We start from the raw sequence: 16,347 nt of genomic DNA, 5'->3' as shown, positions 1-16,347 counted from the left end.
ATGGATTTAAAGGGAAGTGAATTTACTAAGTGTCCTGCATCTTTCTCTCTCGCTAATTAGTAACAGTCAAACGCTCTTGTTCTGCAGACAGTGACTACAAAGAAAAGGATAAAGAACTTGGGAAAGACTCTAGAGCTGAAATAATTAGGCAATTTATCATTTAAGGTAATTGGACTTGTGCAAAGCAGCATTATTTACCACAGGTTTCCATTTCTTCTAACCGGGTGTGAAAAATACGGCTACATTGATTGGGAAATGCTCTTAGTGCTTTTTCCAATATGCATTGTGCCAGGGACATTCAGTTCAAAGTGTGGTGTTCCTCCCAGTGATTTCTTTTCCCTCAGTGATCTTCAGAAGCAGCCTTCAGCTTCTAAAACCTCAAACCAAAATTAGATTAAAGTGCCCAATATGGGGTCAGAAATGGGAGGGAAAGAGAGAGGGGTTTCCACCAGGGAATTTTCACTTAACAAATGAAAGCCTTTGCTTTGTTTCAAAGGAAAAATTGCCAAGTGGAGGCACATCTTAATCACATCGGTCACCAGCTGAGATGTTTATGCTAATTTCCAAAGGTATGTAAGTATAGGAATCAGGGGGTCCAAAACTCCTGCCTCTGTGATGTGAAAAACACAAGCATTTAAGCACCACCGACCGATAGCTCTGATGTTGTTTCAGCGTAAGGGGAGGTGAGGGGAGCAGTCGCAAGAGGTATACTTGAATTTCGCTCCACAATTTGCCGGCAGTATGAGTGCCCCTTCACCCAAAGGTGAGTTTTTCCATTGTTTTTCCAAGGCAGAGGGCCCAGCTAACCCTTTGCGGTTTGTCAAATTACGGCACTCTCCCAGCTCCGTGCTGTTGCCCTCCGCTCTTGAAGATTACGTCTTCACAAGCAGCTTTGCTTACGACAGACGCTCTGGAAATGTTCAAACTCCCTGGATTTCACCACCTGAGTCTCTGGTATGTGGTGACCCCAGGGCTGACTTTCTGCCAGACCCCCAGGGTGGCCCAGGATGTCACATCCCGATCCAGCATACATGGCTGTACGCCGCGGGTACTTTGTGGTGCCGGCACCCCAGTGCTCAGATACGTGTCCCCAGGCTTTGGGGCGAGGAAATCGCAGAGTGGGAGAAATTGTTATTTAAAAGTGATCTTGCTCTACCTGCCTGGTAGAAACCAGCCAGTGGAGATCCCTGCTGGGAGGAGAAGGAGGGGGGGGAAGAAGGTGATGTTTAAAAGCATTTTACTCCCTGCCTGTGAGAAATTCACAAATATACACTGCTGGGCTGTCATAGGTGGGTGCCGCAGAACTGCTTTTAAGTGGCACAGCTTGACACCAGTTGCATCTGCGTCTTCAGATAGTGTCACAGGTTGTGGGGTTTTCCCCCAACGGCTTGTTATTTTAAAATGTTTGTACGTGTTTGATACCTTCTTTAATAAGAAAGTCGTGACTACCAGCAATTTCCTATGGAGATACGAGGAACAAGAAGTAGTAGGTTGTTACCTAAAATACCGCCTGTCGCCTGAGCAAGCTCAATGTGAGATAAAATGCGCAATTTGGATGCAAACCGGGAGTGCTTGATCCCTCGCCAAAGGATTGTGTGAGCTCCGGTACTGAAAGGCATACCTCTGCGGATGTGGCCACATTGTCAACTGAGAAAAATTCCAACATTTGTCAGTTTTTGTGCCATATCATAATTTGTTGGCTGTTTACGTTGATTACCTGTGTCGAGCAGAGCAGCCAGATGAAATTTCAGGGCCTTTGGGTTGTTTGTCTTAGAGCTAAGATCCAAATATCTTTGAAGTGACCCTACTTCTTTACAAGGAAGGTGCAAACTCTCTTTCTGCCCAGCCCAGCACGAGCTGAGCAGCAGGACGTGGCTCCTGCGCTCACAGCTCCGTGGAGCGGCGTGGACGGTGGCAGTCCCTCGGCAAGCCGGGTTTGCCATACTTCTGAGACCGTGCCTGGTGCGTCCTTGTCTCCTCCTTTGTTTTCCTTTTCTGATCCTTTTCCTTCTTTCCTGAACACACAGGTCTGTGCAGAGAACTACCGGGAGAAGCCACTCTGCCCGCAGAAGCCTCGTGCATAACCTTGCTTGTCATTTTGCATTGCAACAGTTGCCTGTGTGACTTTGCACAGGGGCTGTAATCCTCCTTACTTGATTCTGTAATGGAACTTATCTCTATCTTCTATTTATCCAGCAAGACAAGTAGTTGCTTTACCTACAGGTTTCAACAACATTTAACCCGAACAGTAACTGTCAGGCAAATGGCTTTTCTTTAGGTTTGGTACTCTTCCACTTCAGCAGAGCAGACTTTTGCCAACAGGAGCGAATACCATATCTTTTCTAAATATTTTAGGTTATTTTAGCACTTTTTGTGCTAAATGATACATAAATACTAACCTCTAAATGTACCTACAAGGCTTGTAAAATTAATGATCCTGGGTTTTTTGGGGTGAGGCACAGAGAATTTAAAAGTTTTGGCATGGGAAATAAAGAAATCATCAAGCAGTATTTGCATGTTCTGGTTAACTTATATCCCACAAGGAATCCTGTGTAAAATCATCTGGTGTTCCCCCCCCGGGTTTAAGTGAAAATACAGTGATTTTCATCAGAGATCCAAATCACTGAAGTCAGTAGATCTACTGATGGGCACAAATTAAAGGATGTGCATGCATCACCCTATGCAAGGACAGAAATGCAAACTGTTTTCGCCAGTGTTTTGAGTAGTCCCTACAAAGCACACGCCATTCTGCAGGGGGAAAAAAAGAGGTATTGTCAATGAAATTTATTAAACCATAGATTTTAAGTTTAGAAGCTTGTTACTGTGCAGTCTTATCTTGTGTACAACCAAAGGCATAGGACTTCACTGAATTAATTCTGTTTAAATTAGTATATCTGTTTAAAAAAACCCACCTCCCAATTGTTTTAATTAGATAGCATAAAATGTCTTTCCTGACTTTGGAAATGAAGGATCCCGAGAAGAACAAGTGAAACAAAATGCCTTAGTGATCTTTTTAATTATCCTTTTTCCATTGTTGCAAGTTTTGCTTTTCCAGAAATGTTGGGCAAAACTGTCTTTAGCATGTTGTTTTTATAGGATTGTGGAACCTTCCACCTTTTGCGTTAATTAAACATATAAATCCTACAAACTGTATCCAGGGCAACTGCAGACCAAGAGCCTGATTCTCAGTTTACATTTATGTCCTCTTTCACCACTCCTGTAATGGGAATGGACTGTCAAGGTGTGTGTACATCATCCTCACGCTTTATCTGCAGCAGTGTTATCATCACCTCATTCCTGCGTGATACTACCTTGTTAACATATAAACAAGTGCTTGCAACTATGGTAAGGCCTGTTTATGCCACCGTAGTAGGACCTCAGTGCGACTGAGAATCAGGCTCCAAAGACACCTCTCTTGTTCTTACGATCCAGTTGTTTAAAGGAAAGGAGCAATACGCATCTTGCTGGCAAGGAGCACAAATCAAACCAGTAATTCGGAAAATGATAAGAGAAAGAAAAGACAAAACATGGCACACTCCATTAAGTTTTCTTTCTTTATTAGTGGGAAGAACATGAATGTTTTTGTCGTGCCGTGTACTGACTTTGATATAAGAAGTGCAGCCCATGCAAAATAGTAATTTTCTCTTGAAAGTTAAAGATGGAGTGGAAACAATTGTTTTATTCTTTTTTGTTCACACCACCTTCTTTTATTATATTCTCTGTTGGACTGAAGTAGGAACCTTGATATAGGAATGCAGATAGTTTGATTAAATTTTGGATCTTACCGGAGATTACGTTCAGCTTGTAGAGTAGTAACAAAGAGATGCCTGTCATTTAGGAAATGTGCAAAGACTTGACCCAAAGCCTCTTGGTTCAGATCCTGAGATCAGTGCTGTGCTTTCATAATCAAGAGGCTGCTGTTGCTGGGCTCAGGGTTACAGTTGTACGCTTCAGCCCCGGAGGACCAGCTGCTCTGCTGTAAATTGGGGCTGGTTCTGAGGGGGAGTGAGAGACACAGTAAACACGCAGAGTAGCAGTAAATGACAAGAGGATATGATATGTAACATTAACCAGGCTCAGGGTTTGCTTAGGTTGTAGAATGGTCTTTTAAATCAATCTTTTATTATCAGTGGAGCCTTAGCAGTGCACTTAAATGGAGAACAATGCAAGGGCACAGAGACTTGGTGCAAAGTGAACATCCTGATTTCTCTCCTAGCTCTGATTTTACAAGAAAAACCATAGATAGATCCAGGTCATAACATTCAGATGTGAACTTTTTCCATGGAATTAAGCTCTGGTTCCATCCCCACTTCACTGTAAGGATTCATCTCGCCACCAGTCCTGACATCCTGCACAAATAGGACTGGGAATGTCATGCAAGGAATCCTCCTGCTTCTACCCTAACTTTTCTGGCAAACAAAGAATTTACCACAGTTTTGTTTCATCTCTTCCCATAATTAAATATCCTTCTCGTAAATAAAGATTAGGTTTGTTTCCATTTCCAATTTATTGCCCTCAGAATCTCCTGAATTTCCATCATTCATGGACTGCTGTACAAAAGACCCTTTGCATAGGAAAAGTATTTTCTCCTCGTGGGACTCTAATTGTAAACAGCAGTGATATCAACCATTAGCGTTTTCTTGTATTAAAGCTGTAAGTTCCTAAAATGATTTTTTTTTATTTTTTTTTTTTTTTTAATTGGAAGTTAGACAGTATATGTGCCTGTTTTCAGAGGTTCACCTCTGGGTTTTTAATGTCCTTTGGAAAAAGTGGATATTAGAATTTGAATAGAGTATTCTAAAAGCAATCTCCACCAGTATGAAATCTTACCAAACTTACCTCACAGACCTGGTTTTGCTCAGTGTGCCCTTGTTTTAAGTGCTGTAGTAGTTGTCGGAGTTAAGTGTTTCCAAGTGTTGTTACATCTTTTTATCAATGTGTTATTTTCCTGGTTTTATAGTTCTATAAACACAGTAAGAGAAATTAGATGGAAGGTATTGTCACAAGTTGGGAGTTTAGGTTTTTGTTTTGCAGGAAAACAATGTTACCAGATCGCTTAACTCCCACCAAGTCAAAACTAATTGCCAAATGGTTGCTTGAAACTGAATTGAAATCTGAATACTGTCTTTTGTATTTTTAGCATTTCAGATTAAGGAAGAAGTAATTTAATCCCGCTAACACTCAGACTTTTCAGAGAAATGTGGTAGCCACAAGACACTTGCTGTGCACAGGCAGATATACAAAGCCTAAGCAGTGCATTGGCAAACGCTACCAGGCCCTCATGCGCATCTATATGTATCTAAACATATGTACGTTTATATATCCTTCAACACTGGACTATGCTATGGGATGGTAATTATAGACCAGATCATTCTTGGTAGTGGATTTTTTTTTGAAAAAGGAGGAATTTTTTTTCCAAGTCAGCAATGGGGAGAAAGGGTTTAATTGCAATGCGTTACCCAAAGGGTGCAACTCTTCAGTGGTGCAGTACACCTCCTCTCCTGGTCCAACCCTGCGTTACTGCCAGCCATGCAGTAATCAAACCAAGCTATGGGATTTTAACCTCTTAATTTCTGGACTGCAAGAGGCAAACAGAGAATCAAATAAGCCCACATTGCCAGCTGGAGCTAGGGAGGTTTCTCCACTGTGCTAAGAGACACTAGTCTGGGTGCTGGTCCATCCGGTGAACACAAGAGATATTAACAGGAGCTATTTGGGTTTGCTGCAGGAGGGAAAGCTGTAGGAAATGGATTTACATTGTTCTTCAGAGGGAGGTAGGAAACAGATCTCTAAGTTAAAAATCCAGCAGGGCTTGAGGATGTATTCTGCCTGGATTCAGAGCGGGGAGAAGCAGAGCCGTCAAAGGAACACTCGGAGATGTAATGTGCAGTTAAACCCGCAGCGCTGGCAGGACTGGACAATCACTAGTTAAAGCTAGTTAATTATTTAAGAAAAAAATTATGAAGTATAAAATATTCAAACTGCCTGTGCCTGATGCATGCCATTGCCACAAAGGCACACACACCTGGGTTTTAAATTCCTGCCTGTTTATTAGATTTTTTTAAAGTAAAGATATTTTAATACTAATCATGGAATAATATTATTTGCAAAACATTAATAATAAACAAAACACGAGGGGGAGAAACTTTGCTATTTGTTTCTTCCAGAGGGGGATATGCCTACTTTCTTTAAAATGAAAATCATTTACAACGTTTCTTAGCTCTCTCGGAAATGAATAACTTACTAAGCATTGTGATAATTGTGCAGAGAACCCGTTACGGTAACAGAGTGTAGCTACAAACTGACTGGGAAATTGGTGCCTTGAGTCTGAAATTACATGTTGCAGTTACCAGGCGTCATTTCAGATTAGCTGTACCTGTCTCGTGGGCAGCTCGTTGGGAGCCGCGCTGGTGAGTCAGAGAGACCTACCATCTTCCTCTCTTAGAAGCTGGCCTGGAGTAGAGAGGGCTTAACTTAGAAACAAAGACAAGAAATAAAAATCAGGCTATGCTGAGCTGATGAGCCCAGAGACAGGGTCTGCCAGAGAAGCAGTTCGTTGGAAACCTCAGGAAAAAAAAAAAAAAAACCAACAAAAAACTCACAAAAAAACCCGCCTCCTGCAAAAGCTTGGAGATGGTGTTAGGCAGCTTACATACCCAGTGACAACTCTCGAGTACCTGGCACTCGCCTGAACTCGCTGTCGACATCTGTACACCTGCTCTTAGCAGGCAGAAGGCAACATTTCTCTGACTGTATCTAAAAATGGCATTTCTCACAAAAAAAAAAAAAAAAAGGCTGTTAGTCGCGGTATCTTTGCCAAACTCCATTTACATGTTGGCTGTTTAAAGACCCATCTGCAGCGTCGATCGCCTGACACCAGTTCACTTCCTGTCCTAAATTGCTGAAAAAATTCCGGCACATAAAATGCTGGCGCGGCGGCTTTTTGTCGAATCTATGACCTTCTCCCTCCCCATGTCTGCTCTGTTTGCTCTCTGCTCGCCTTCCCGTGTCCTGCCCTTCTGGGTCTCCATGACAAGGCTGGGTTGGGTGAGACCTGGCCCCACGGACATCAAAGCTGGCACTTCCCAGCTTCTCTGCTTGCAACGCCATATATATTTGTATTTCCACCGTTGTGAACTGAGGTCCTGACCCCTAATCTGGGGACCGTAGCGGGGTGTGCATGAGTAGTTCGAGTCACCTTGGGAAGCAGGACTATCTGTATGTGGAAGCACACATTTTGAAAGTGCACTGAGATCCTTCAGGGTATAAGTTTTATAAATGACAGATATTATAAATCCTGACTGCCTGATGGCAGGCGCTAGAGTGGAACATTTTGTCATCAGTGCTTATTATCTCAAGATTCTTAATTAGTTTCATTGATAATTTTGTTGCACTTGAATGTTTCAAATGATTAAATATTTCAGTGCTTGTTTGGTGGAAAGTCTCTCCGTTGTGTGCAGCAGGACATAATACCAAGCTCCAGGTAGTTGGTGGAGAAGCGATGTTCACTGTCCCTTTTGCAGCCCCTGGTGGGAGCTGCTCTCTGCGCGCTGATGTTGGGTCTCATCGTGGCCAGTTGCAGAGCACCGAGGTGTCTGATTTAGGAGTACCAGAAGGGGGAATGGTGAAAAAGCCTAGTTTTCCCTCTCGGCTTTGAACGCAATATTTTTCCTCCGCTGTCTAGTCCACCATTCAGGTGTCCCAGCTGAACGCACAGGAGTCATTTGCCCGATTCCTGCAGAGAAAGATATTTCAGCTAGATGGGTTTTCCAGATGTAAAGAATTATACCTGGAGGAGGCTGCCTGCAGTTTTCTTTCCCTCTCCTTCACACTTGTGCTGAGGGCAGCGGGTTCCTATGACATGGCTGTGGGTCGGTGAATCTCCCATTTTGCATTTTATGTGCGTGCCTTCACCTCCTGCCCCCCCTCCTGGCCGGGGTGAGACGTGACTCCAGCTTCTGCTAGGGCTTGCGGGGTGTGTGCACACACACACCCCAGCCAGCAGAGCACAGGGCCCATTTTAATCCTGTGAAATACTAACAATAGTTCACGTCCAAGCTAAAACCTGTCCTGAATCACAAGGATTTTCACCACAGCACATGGCATGTCTAGTTTATGCAAAAGAAAGAAAAAAAGCAGGGGAAAAAAAAAAGAAAATAGAAAAAAAACCTTTAAATTGCCACTTCTCATAACTATTTACTTAAACCGTAGGCCTGGATGCTGAATGTCTGCTGTAAATTGATGGTATAAATTCCCTATTTGCTTCAGCAGAGCATTTGGCTCTGTGCCTTGAGAGATGTAAGAAGAGAATGTTTTAAACCTATGGCTAGGACATGCAGCACATTCATATCGTTGCTTTAATCTGATTACTTTTTTCCTCTTTATTATTTTTTTTTTTTTTTAGACCAAGTTGTGGGGTTTTTTTCAGAGCCCTGTTCCTTGAATGTTCCCCATAGGTGGAATGTAATTAAACTCCACTGGCATCTCCCCCTGCTGGGATTTAGACTAGGGACAGATCTTTGGGAAGCATAAAACAAATACTGTGGAAAAAAAAGAAACCTTGTTAGAAGAGTTGCCAGAGAATCCGCTCTGCTCCATTTACAAGCTGATAGTTTTGAAAATCTGCCCTTTCTCCTTTTGTGAATTGATTTCTAGAAATTGTTAATTAATCATTTAAACACCGGGGGCAGGAGGGGGACCCACAAATCTTTCGCAGCTCTCACTCTGCTCACGGGCTGAGAGTTCGCATGTTGAGGAGCAGTTTCTGCCTCAAACCCTGGCTTTTGCTTAAAATAATTTGTCGGAGAAGGCACCACCCTGACCATGCTGAGGAGGGAAGGCTCCAACAGCAGTGGCAAGCGCGATGGATGCTCGGACCCTCAGTGTGCTGACGTGATGGTGACCTGTCTCCTGGGAAGCCCCCATCACCGAGGACGTGGGGCAGCTCTTTCCTCAGCCAGGTTGGAGCTGGTTCCCCTCTGCGCAGCCCTTCGAGCACAGACGGCCTTGTGCTACTCGTGTCCGTGAGGGGCTGCTCCCTCACAGCTCCCGTGAGGGAATTACCATGCTTCACCTCCGCTACCTCCAGCTGCAAAAAAATAAAATGAGACCTGCCTCTCGGTTTTGGGGGTACAAATACAGAATAACTTTGTCAGCTTGGGGGGTTGCTGTGCTTGGAACTGGGAGGAGAATCTGTCCCCAAATATTGCTTGACTAATTGCTATCAAAGGCAAAAGTGAAGTGATAATAGTTTGGGATCAGCTCCTAGTGAGCTAGTACCTATATTGCAAAACAAACTAAATGGTAGCTGGGATTGCCTTTGATGGTCCTCCTGCCTTGGGATTTAAGATGTTCTCTTTGGAATCAGGAAAAGACCTAATGCTGAGAATGATGTATTTCTCACCTGCCTGGTATGAGACTTCTTCCGCTTTTCTATGTACTCTTGCAACAAGGAAATGAGACTCCTTACTTCTTGGTCAGCGCAGTCCATCACTGTGGATGGTGGAGCAGAGCTCTCAGCCCGGTGGAGAAGGTCGTTGCGCTGCGTTCCTCGCAGGGCAGTGATTGCAGTTGCTGAGACCCAAGGTGGGTGCAACCCTCCCTCAGTTGGAAAGTAAGTTGTCTTGTAGTACTTGTTGCTAGGTTGTGGTAGGAGAAGCAGTATTAAGAGATTTTTTTTAAAAAACCATTTGGGGAAAAGCATACAGCATGCAATGCAATAGGAACTTTTATAGCTTGCAGTAGTCCAATCAAAAGCCCTTTTTAGTGGTTTATGTATTAACCCTATTAATTTCTTTTTTTTCTGCCATCTTTTTATCCATGCCAATTGCTTTAGCATCTGGGTGCTCACGTAGGGGTGATCACCACACCGCTGTAGTGTAAACATTGTACAGGTCTCCGCAAAGTCCTTGCTCCCCCCTTCTCCCTTCTGTTGTCTATGCCCTTTTCCAAGCTCTGTAATTGCTTCATGCTCTCCTTTGTGTTGTTGGTCTCCCCATGGTGTCCCTCGTCCATGAGGGTGCTGTGCTCTGCACTGCTCCCTGTTTGGTGAGGGAGGTGTCTTTGTGTCCGTCATGTGTGGCATCGGAGTGACCGTATAGAAACAGGACGTTCCCGTAAGTGTTGTGATCTGAAGTCACACTTGCTGCAGAGGCCACAAATAATTTACAAAAATAAGTACCCAAGTTCACTATGGAAAAACAATCCAGTCTGTGTATCTGTTCACTGCTATTAGGGGTATTAGTTTTCAAGAGCAATCCATTATTCTGTGAAGTACCTTACTTTGCTAGACAAACAAGAAAACCCACACTTTTAATCTCCTGAAGCTTTTAATGGCATCACAGGATGCAGGTACTTGAGACACTGATACCTACAGCAGAGGGATGAAATGGCCTTAGCTTCTCCTTACCGTTGGCCTGAAACCAGCAGAAAACGGAGCTGTGCCATTTTAAGAGGATTTTGCCAGCAAGGACATTTTTTGTAAGCACATCAGGTGCATGCACTTGGGCAATAAAGGCTATAGATGAGAGAGAGGTCTGTGCTTTGAGCGCTCTGAATTTTCTGTAGCTGTATATTAAATTCAAAATAGCAGCCTAAAAGCGTACCTTCATCTGCAGAGACCGCTGAAGGGGGGAATAATGGTGGGGTGGGAATTAGCTGAGGCCCTGTCACCTCATAGGTGCAGTGTTTTGGGGGCCAGGGAGGCTGCAGCATCAGCCGCTGAAGTACGGCAGGAGGAAGAGCAGCAGCAAGCTGGGGAGCAGGCTGCTCACCTCTCTGTGCAGCCAGAGATAAATTGCTGCAGCAAAACTGCGAGCGGTGTCTTGCAAAGAGAACGGAGGAGCTGTGCTGGGGGTTGAGGGAGATGAGGTGGTTTTGGGGGGGGGGGGTTGTCTGGAGCAGAGTGACTTCAGAGTGTTCTGACATGTTCCAGCTGCAGCAAAAATACGAAATAGGGATGAGGAGGCTCGCCCACAGCCAGATACATTATTATATTCTAATTGTATTATAACTAGCTGTACTTTATCAATTGTTTGTCTCTTTGTGCTTGTGTACATACTGTTTGTGTGGCATGTGTACGGTGTGGAGATGTTTCTGTGCGCACAAAGTGGCGAAGCTAGCGTTTGCTGCCATACTTTTGCATCTTCTCTAATGATCGCTGTAAATTTGCCTCTTTCCTTTTTGAACTACGCAGCCAGCACTGTAATAAAATGCTCTTTGTGAAAAGAATATTGAAGAGAAGAAGGGGAAAAAAGAGGGCATGGGTGTGCTTAATGAAAAAAAGATTCTCTGCGCTATCGCAGGTGCAGTTGATGCTGTTTAGAGCAGTCACTCATCTCGCTCCGAATAAATAGTAATGACTGTTTCCTGTGACTGTGCTGTGAATCATATTCAGTCCATGCAGGGGAGTAGAAAATAAAGCTGCATGCAATCCACACGAGATGATGGCTCTTGTAATATTCAGCAGTTGGGCCTGGTTAGAAGCGTTTCATTATCTCAGAATTAAGAGAGTGCTTCCTGCTGTCGCAAAAGCTTGTTTATTCTTCTGCCTTCCCTCCCCCTCCCTTCATTCTTTTTCTTTAACATATATCCCCTCTCCCTTTCTCTCGTCTCTGAAATGTTGGCTTAATGTTTTTGAGCAGAACTGCAAGGTCAAATTAGGGACAGTGGCCCTGAAAGTGCATTAGTAGTTTATTGCATGTTTTTTGGCTTAATAGGAGGGCGCCTGAATTTTCTTTTATCTTTTGCCCTCTGCTTCTTTTCTTAGCATATACTCAAAATTTATCAGAAAGAAGCAGAACAAGCTGAACTTCTTTCCCATTTCTTTCTCAGTGAACTTCAGAACTTTCCTCCTTATTCTTGGCTTGGTCCAAAGTTAACCAGCGGGACTCTTTCAGTAAACTCCAGTTGCTGTTGCCACCTAAAGTCACGACACAGTCGCCGCTAGCAAACGTCTGCTCTGTGGGTGCAGATTTGTGCATAAATTCGGTGTTAGCGGTCAGCTAGCCAACGGATAGTAAAACCATAACATAGGTGCCAAAATAAAAAGTGGTGAAGCTGCATGTGCCTTGCTGCTTCAGAGGCTGTGGAGAATGAGACACACAAATGTTCCCAAGCCCTTTGTATGTCCTATTTAGAATAAGCATGGATAACGTGTTCCTGTGTGCTGCGCCACGCTAGAGTCAGGATTGCTGGGGAGTCCCACTTGCATATCAGCCACAGTCAGCAGAAGCACGCAGCTGGAAAGCTGAAGGACTGCCTCAAGCCAGGTGTGATTCAGGAGACATCTCATCTCAAGAAAAGCTCTGAGGCAGGTTTCCACAACTGGATGATCGCTTTGATTCCTTACGGGTGAAGGAGGATGAGTTGGGCTGTGTATCCCGTGAACATAGCCCTGCTGTGTTTAGTGGCCAGCACATGAACACTAAACAGGCATAGCCAGGGCCTTTACGGGGCATCCAAATTCAGCTTATAGCTGGAGTGATGCAGGGACCTGTGTGATCCTTCCTGGCTCCTCTCCAGCAAGTTCTGAAACTAGAGGGAGAAGTGTACTGCCCTAAGGACACTGGCTTAAATGGACGGTGCCCTCCTGGAGGGTGAATCTGTGAATAGTAATGAATTCATTAAACCTCCTAAAGCATCTCTGTTCCAGTAGTGTTTGCCTCAGCAGCAGTCAGGATGGTTAAAAGGCAATTGCAGCCACTGAAATATGTAGCAAAACTATTATCAGAAGATGTCATTTTTCGTAAATGTCAGTACGTAGATTTTTTATGGGGATATGGTGACAGGTAGTGAATAATTTAACATAAATTTACATAATATAGTGCAGCTGTTAATTTATGGCCATATTAGACTACAAGGTTATGTATCTAATGGCTTTTGGTCTCTTCTTTTTTTTTTTTTTTTAAAGTTAAAACTTTCCCTAAATTGTCCCACTTTACTCATAATTCATGAGACACCTATCTTCCCTCCCTTGTGCCGTACAGAAGGCTGTGCATGTCATACCCTTTTTGTAGCCATATGATTCACAGTGAAATCATTCCCATCTCCAATCTCAATCATTTCAATTCAGCATATCCCTGTTTTTATTCAAAGCAGGCCTGCCAGGGGCAAGAAGTGCTGGTTACCACTGGTTGACTTGTATTCCTCAAGGCTGAGCTCTTGGACATAGCTAGAGACATGTATTGCTTCTCCCTTATTTGAAAAGCTGGAGACGTGCAGCTGAAGCTAACTGCTCCGTAAGTCAAGGTCTCCACCTTTCCAAAATAGTCAGTGGAGGTGGCTTCAACTCAGTGCTTGGCATCTGCAGTTGAGGATAGGTTTTTTTTCCAAACATTTGTTTGGTGACTTTCCATGGTACAAATACTTGCCTAAATGTTAGAGAGGTGTCCATGAATTGATCCTCGCAGAACGCTAGTCTAGAGGTGTGGTTTAACCCAGCTGGCAGCTAAAACAACCATACAGCCGTTTGCTGACTTTCCCGCTCAGTGGTATGGGGGAGAGAATTGGGAAAAAAAAAGAAAGGTAAAACTCGTGGATTAAGGTAGACAGTTTAATATGACAGAAAATAATAATAATAACAATAATAATAGAATATACAAAACAAGCAACGCACAACACAATTGCTCACCACCCACCCAACTAGTTCCTGAGCCGCAGTCTAAACTCCCCAGCCAGCTTCCCCCAGGTTGCATACTGAGCATGACATCATATGGTATGGAATATCCCTTTGGCCAGTTTGGGTCAGCTGTGCTGGCTTTGTCCCCTCACAGATTCTGGTGCACCCCCCTCGCTGGCGGTGTGGTGTGAGAAGCTGAAAAGTCCTTGACTTGGTGTAAACATTGCTTAGCAACAGCCAAAACATCAGTGTGTTATCAACATTATTCTCATCCAAAATCCAAAACACAGCACTATACCCGCTACTAGGAAGAAAATTAACTCTATCCCAGCCATAACCAGAACCAGAAGTGAGGCTTGAATCTAGAGGGGCTGGTCAGACCATAAGCTCAGGGCTGACCATAACAGCCTCTTGGAGTTCTTGATCTCTGGAGTAGAGATTATGGACCACGCTGCTGCTCCCAGGCTGGCCTGAAGCTCCGTCCCGCTGCCATTTTACCCAGATGATGTCCAGCTTGTGGGGCAGAGCAAGAAAGGTACGTGCCTAACTGCGCTTGATGCCTCTGAAACTTTTCCCCATTTAGGCATGTGAGTAAGAGTCCGGCTTTCAGGACAGCTGTGTGCATCTAGCACGTAGTAATACCAGTATGATACCAGTATGCCCAGCTGTTTGAATTTGAGATGTTTGACTGCCCCTTACATGACATCTAAATGGGAGGTGAGCTCTCCCTGGAAACCTATTGCAGAAATCAAACCCTCTGAACATCCAAGCCTCATTGTACAATGCACAGATCAATAGTGAAGAATTACGATTAGAAGTCAGTGTTCTTAACTACAGCAGGGGCTCTTCTTGTGAGGCAGGTAAGTTTACTTCCAATTTATTGGGGATGTTATTTGAAATATTTTTTAAATGTCCAGCTATAGTTTTCCTCCCCTTGACATGTCTCAAGACAGACATGAGAAAGCATGATTCACGTGCAGCAGATAGGTTTGCATCAATGTATATTTGAATATGGTTAAACTGTATGCAGCTTTGCATGTCGGCTTTGGTAAAAGGTAGTTGGAGCAAAGGATGAATATTTGTCCTTTCATCCAGGGTGATGGAGTGAGGGGCTTTGTTCTCTGCAGAGAACAGTAATCATTAGCAATTTTTTTCAGGTGATGTACAATGTGTACAGCTTCACCCACCCAGGAGAGTGGCATAAGTTCTTTCTTATTTGCAGGCCTGTATAATCCTGGAGGTAGGGAAAAAAGAGTGATTGTTCCATTTCACCTTTGTCCCTGCCTTCATCATTGTGTCCCCCTCGAGGCTTTTGGGAATAAGAAAGTCCTGTGTGGCTCTGACCTCAGGGACTATGTCCATTCTGCACGGAGTCACGAAGGAAGTTGTCTCCTCTGCCAGGGTAGGTAAAACCCTGAGAGCAGTGTGATCGCTGTTTTTCTGTACAGCACTGTGGGAAACGATGGGTGTTTTAAAGAGCAAGTAAGGAGTGTAATTGTGCTTTACTGTCTTACACTGAGGGGGAGAGCGAAGGAAGCATTTGGTTACATACAACAGGGTAGTTCATGTTCTCTAAAATGAATATTGCTTTAGTTCCAAAGTCTCCAGCAGACATTGACTTCTTGTCCCTCCTCTTCTGACCAAGCAGCAAGTTGCCTCATTTTCCCAAGATGCTTCTCTGTATGCTTTGTTTCCTCGTGAAACATGAAACATCATGTGCTCTGTTAGCCCTCTGAGGCCAAAATGTTACACCCACGGCTGTACCCCAGGCTCAGTCCAGAGTTACATCAGCACGATGGAGCCCTGAAGACCTCCTCTTGGAGCTCACCGCAGTGTAACGATGGCAAGCAAATGCCTGTTTGCCTCTCTGGGGAAGGATCCTACTAAATACTCGTTATGTTCGTAATTTTTCCATCTTGCTGTCCCACCTCCAGTTAAAGCTCCTCATAGCCAGATAGTGGGGAGAGCTGTGGTTAAACAAGATCTTCCTGCCCCCCACCTCCCTCATGCCTGTTGAATTTCCAAAACTCCTGATTCAATAATATATTAGGTTAATTCATAGAAAAACAGTGGACCAAATGCCTACCTCTCTTCTCATGTTTCCACAGGGCTTCCAGGAATGAAAAGAATTAGCGCATAGCCAGCCGGTTTCTCTAGCATACCACAGAGCTGTATTTAGTGTGGCCTCAAACCTAGACTGGATTCCCACTGGACATGATACAAATGTTTAATAATTAATGTCTCTTTTTAAAAATCAAAGAGGGTGGAAAGAGGTTGATCTATCCCAGCGGTTCTTAACTGAGAGATGGTAATGGGTTTAAGAAGCCGAAATTCTTCCTACCCTCTAATATTTTTTGTCAGGAACAGTAAACGAGCCCCATGTTTTTGGGACACTGGTGCTCAGCGTTCTTGGAGCTCTAATTGGAATATTAAGTATAAGACAACTATGAGTCACAGTAGTTCTTATTCAAGTCAAAAGCATAAATAGCACTTCTTATATATCCATGCTGTGTCAGTCAAAGATACTGCATTTCCTTTCCCCTCTGCCTCTAATAAACATCCGCCGACCTTAAGCTGCTATATACAGGAAACAGCCTGTTGGTTATTGTGTAAAACTGATAAGGTCCCCTGGGATGCTTTATCTGTCTCTGTTGAGCGTATAAATTTAGCTTCAGTCATTGTAGGTTTTGTTCTTTTACCCTTTTTCCTCTCCTCCTTTTTCAATGCCT

General features: G+C 43.8%; 1 protein-coding gene across 2 annotated transcripts in view; it reads left to right on the top strand.

Annotated features, from left to right (window-relative positions):
* The window catches only part of TBXAS1 (thromboxane A synthase 1), a 236,601-nt gene that overhangs the window by 179,325 nt on the left and 40,929 nt on the right, over positions 1–16,347 (top strand). The gene's annotated exons all lie outside the window — the stretch shown is intronic.

This window comes from Balearica regulorum, chromosome 1 (genome assembly GCF_011004875.1).
Source record: "Balearica regulorum gibbericeps isolate bBalReg1 chromosome 1, bBalReg1.pri, whole genome shotgun sequence".
NCBI lineage: Eukaryota > Metazoa > Chordata > Aves > Gruiformes > Gruidae > Balearica > Balearica regulorum.
This window is presented reverse-complemented; position numbering and strand designations above follow the sequence as displayed.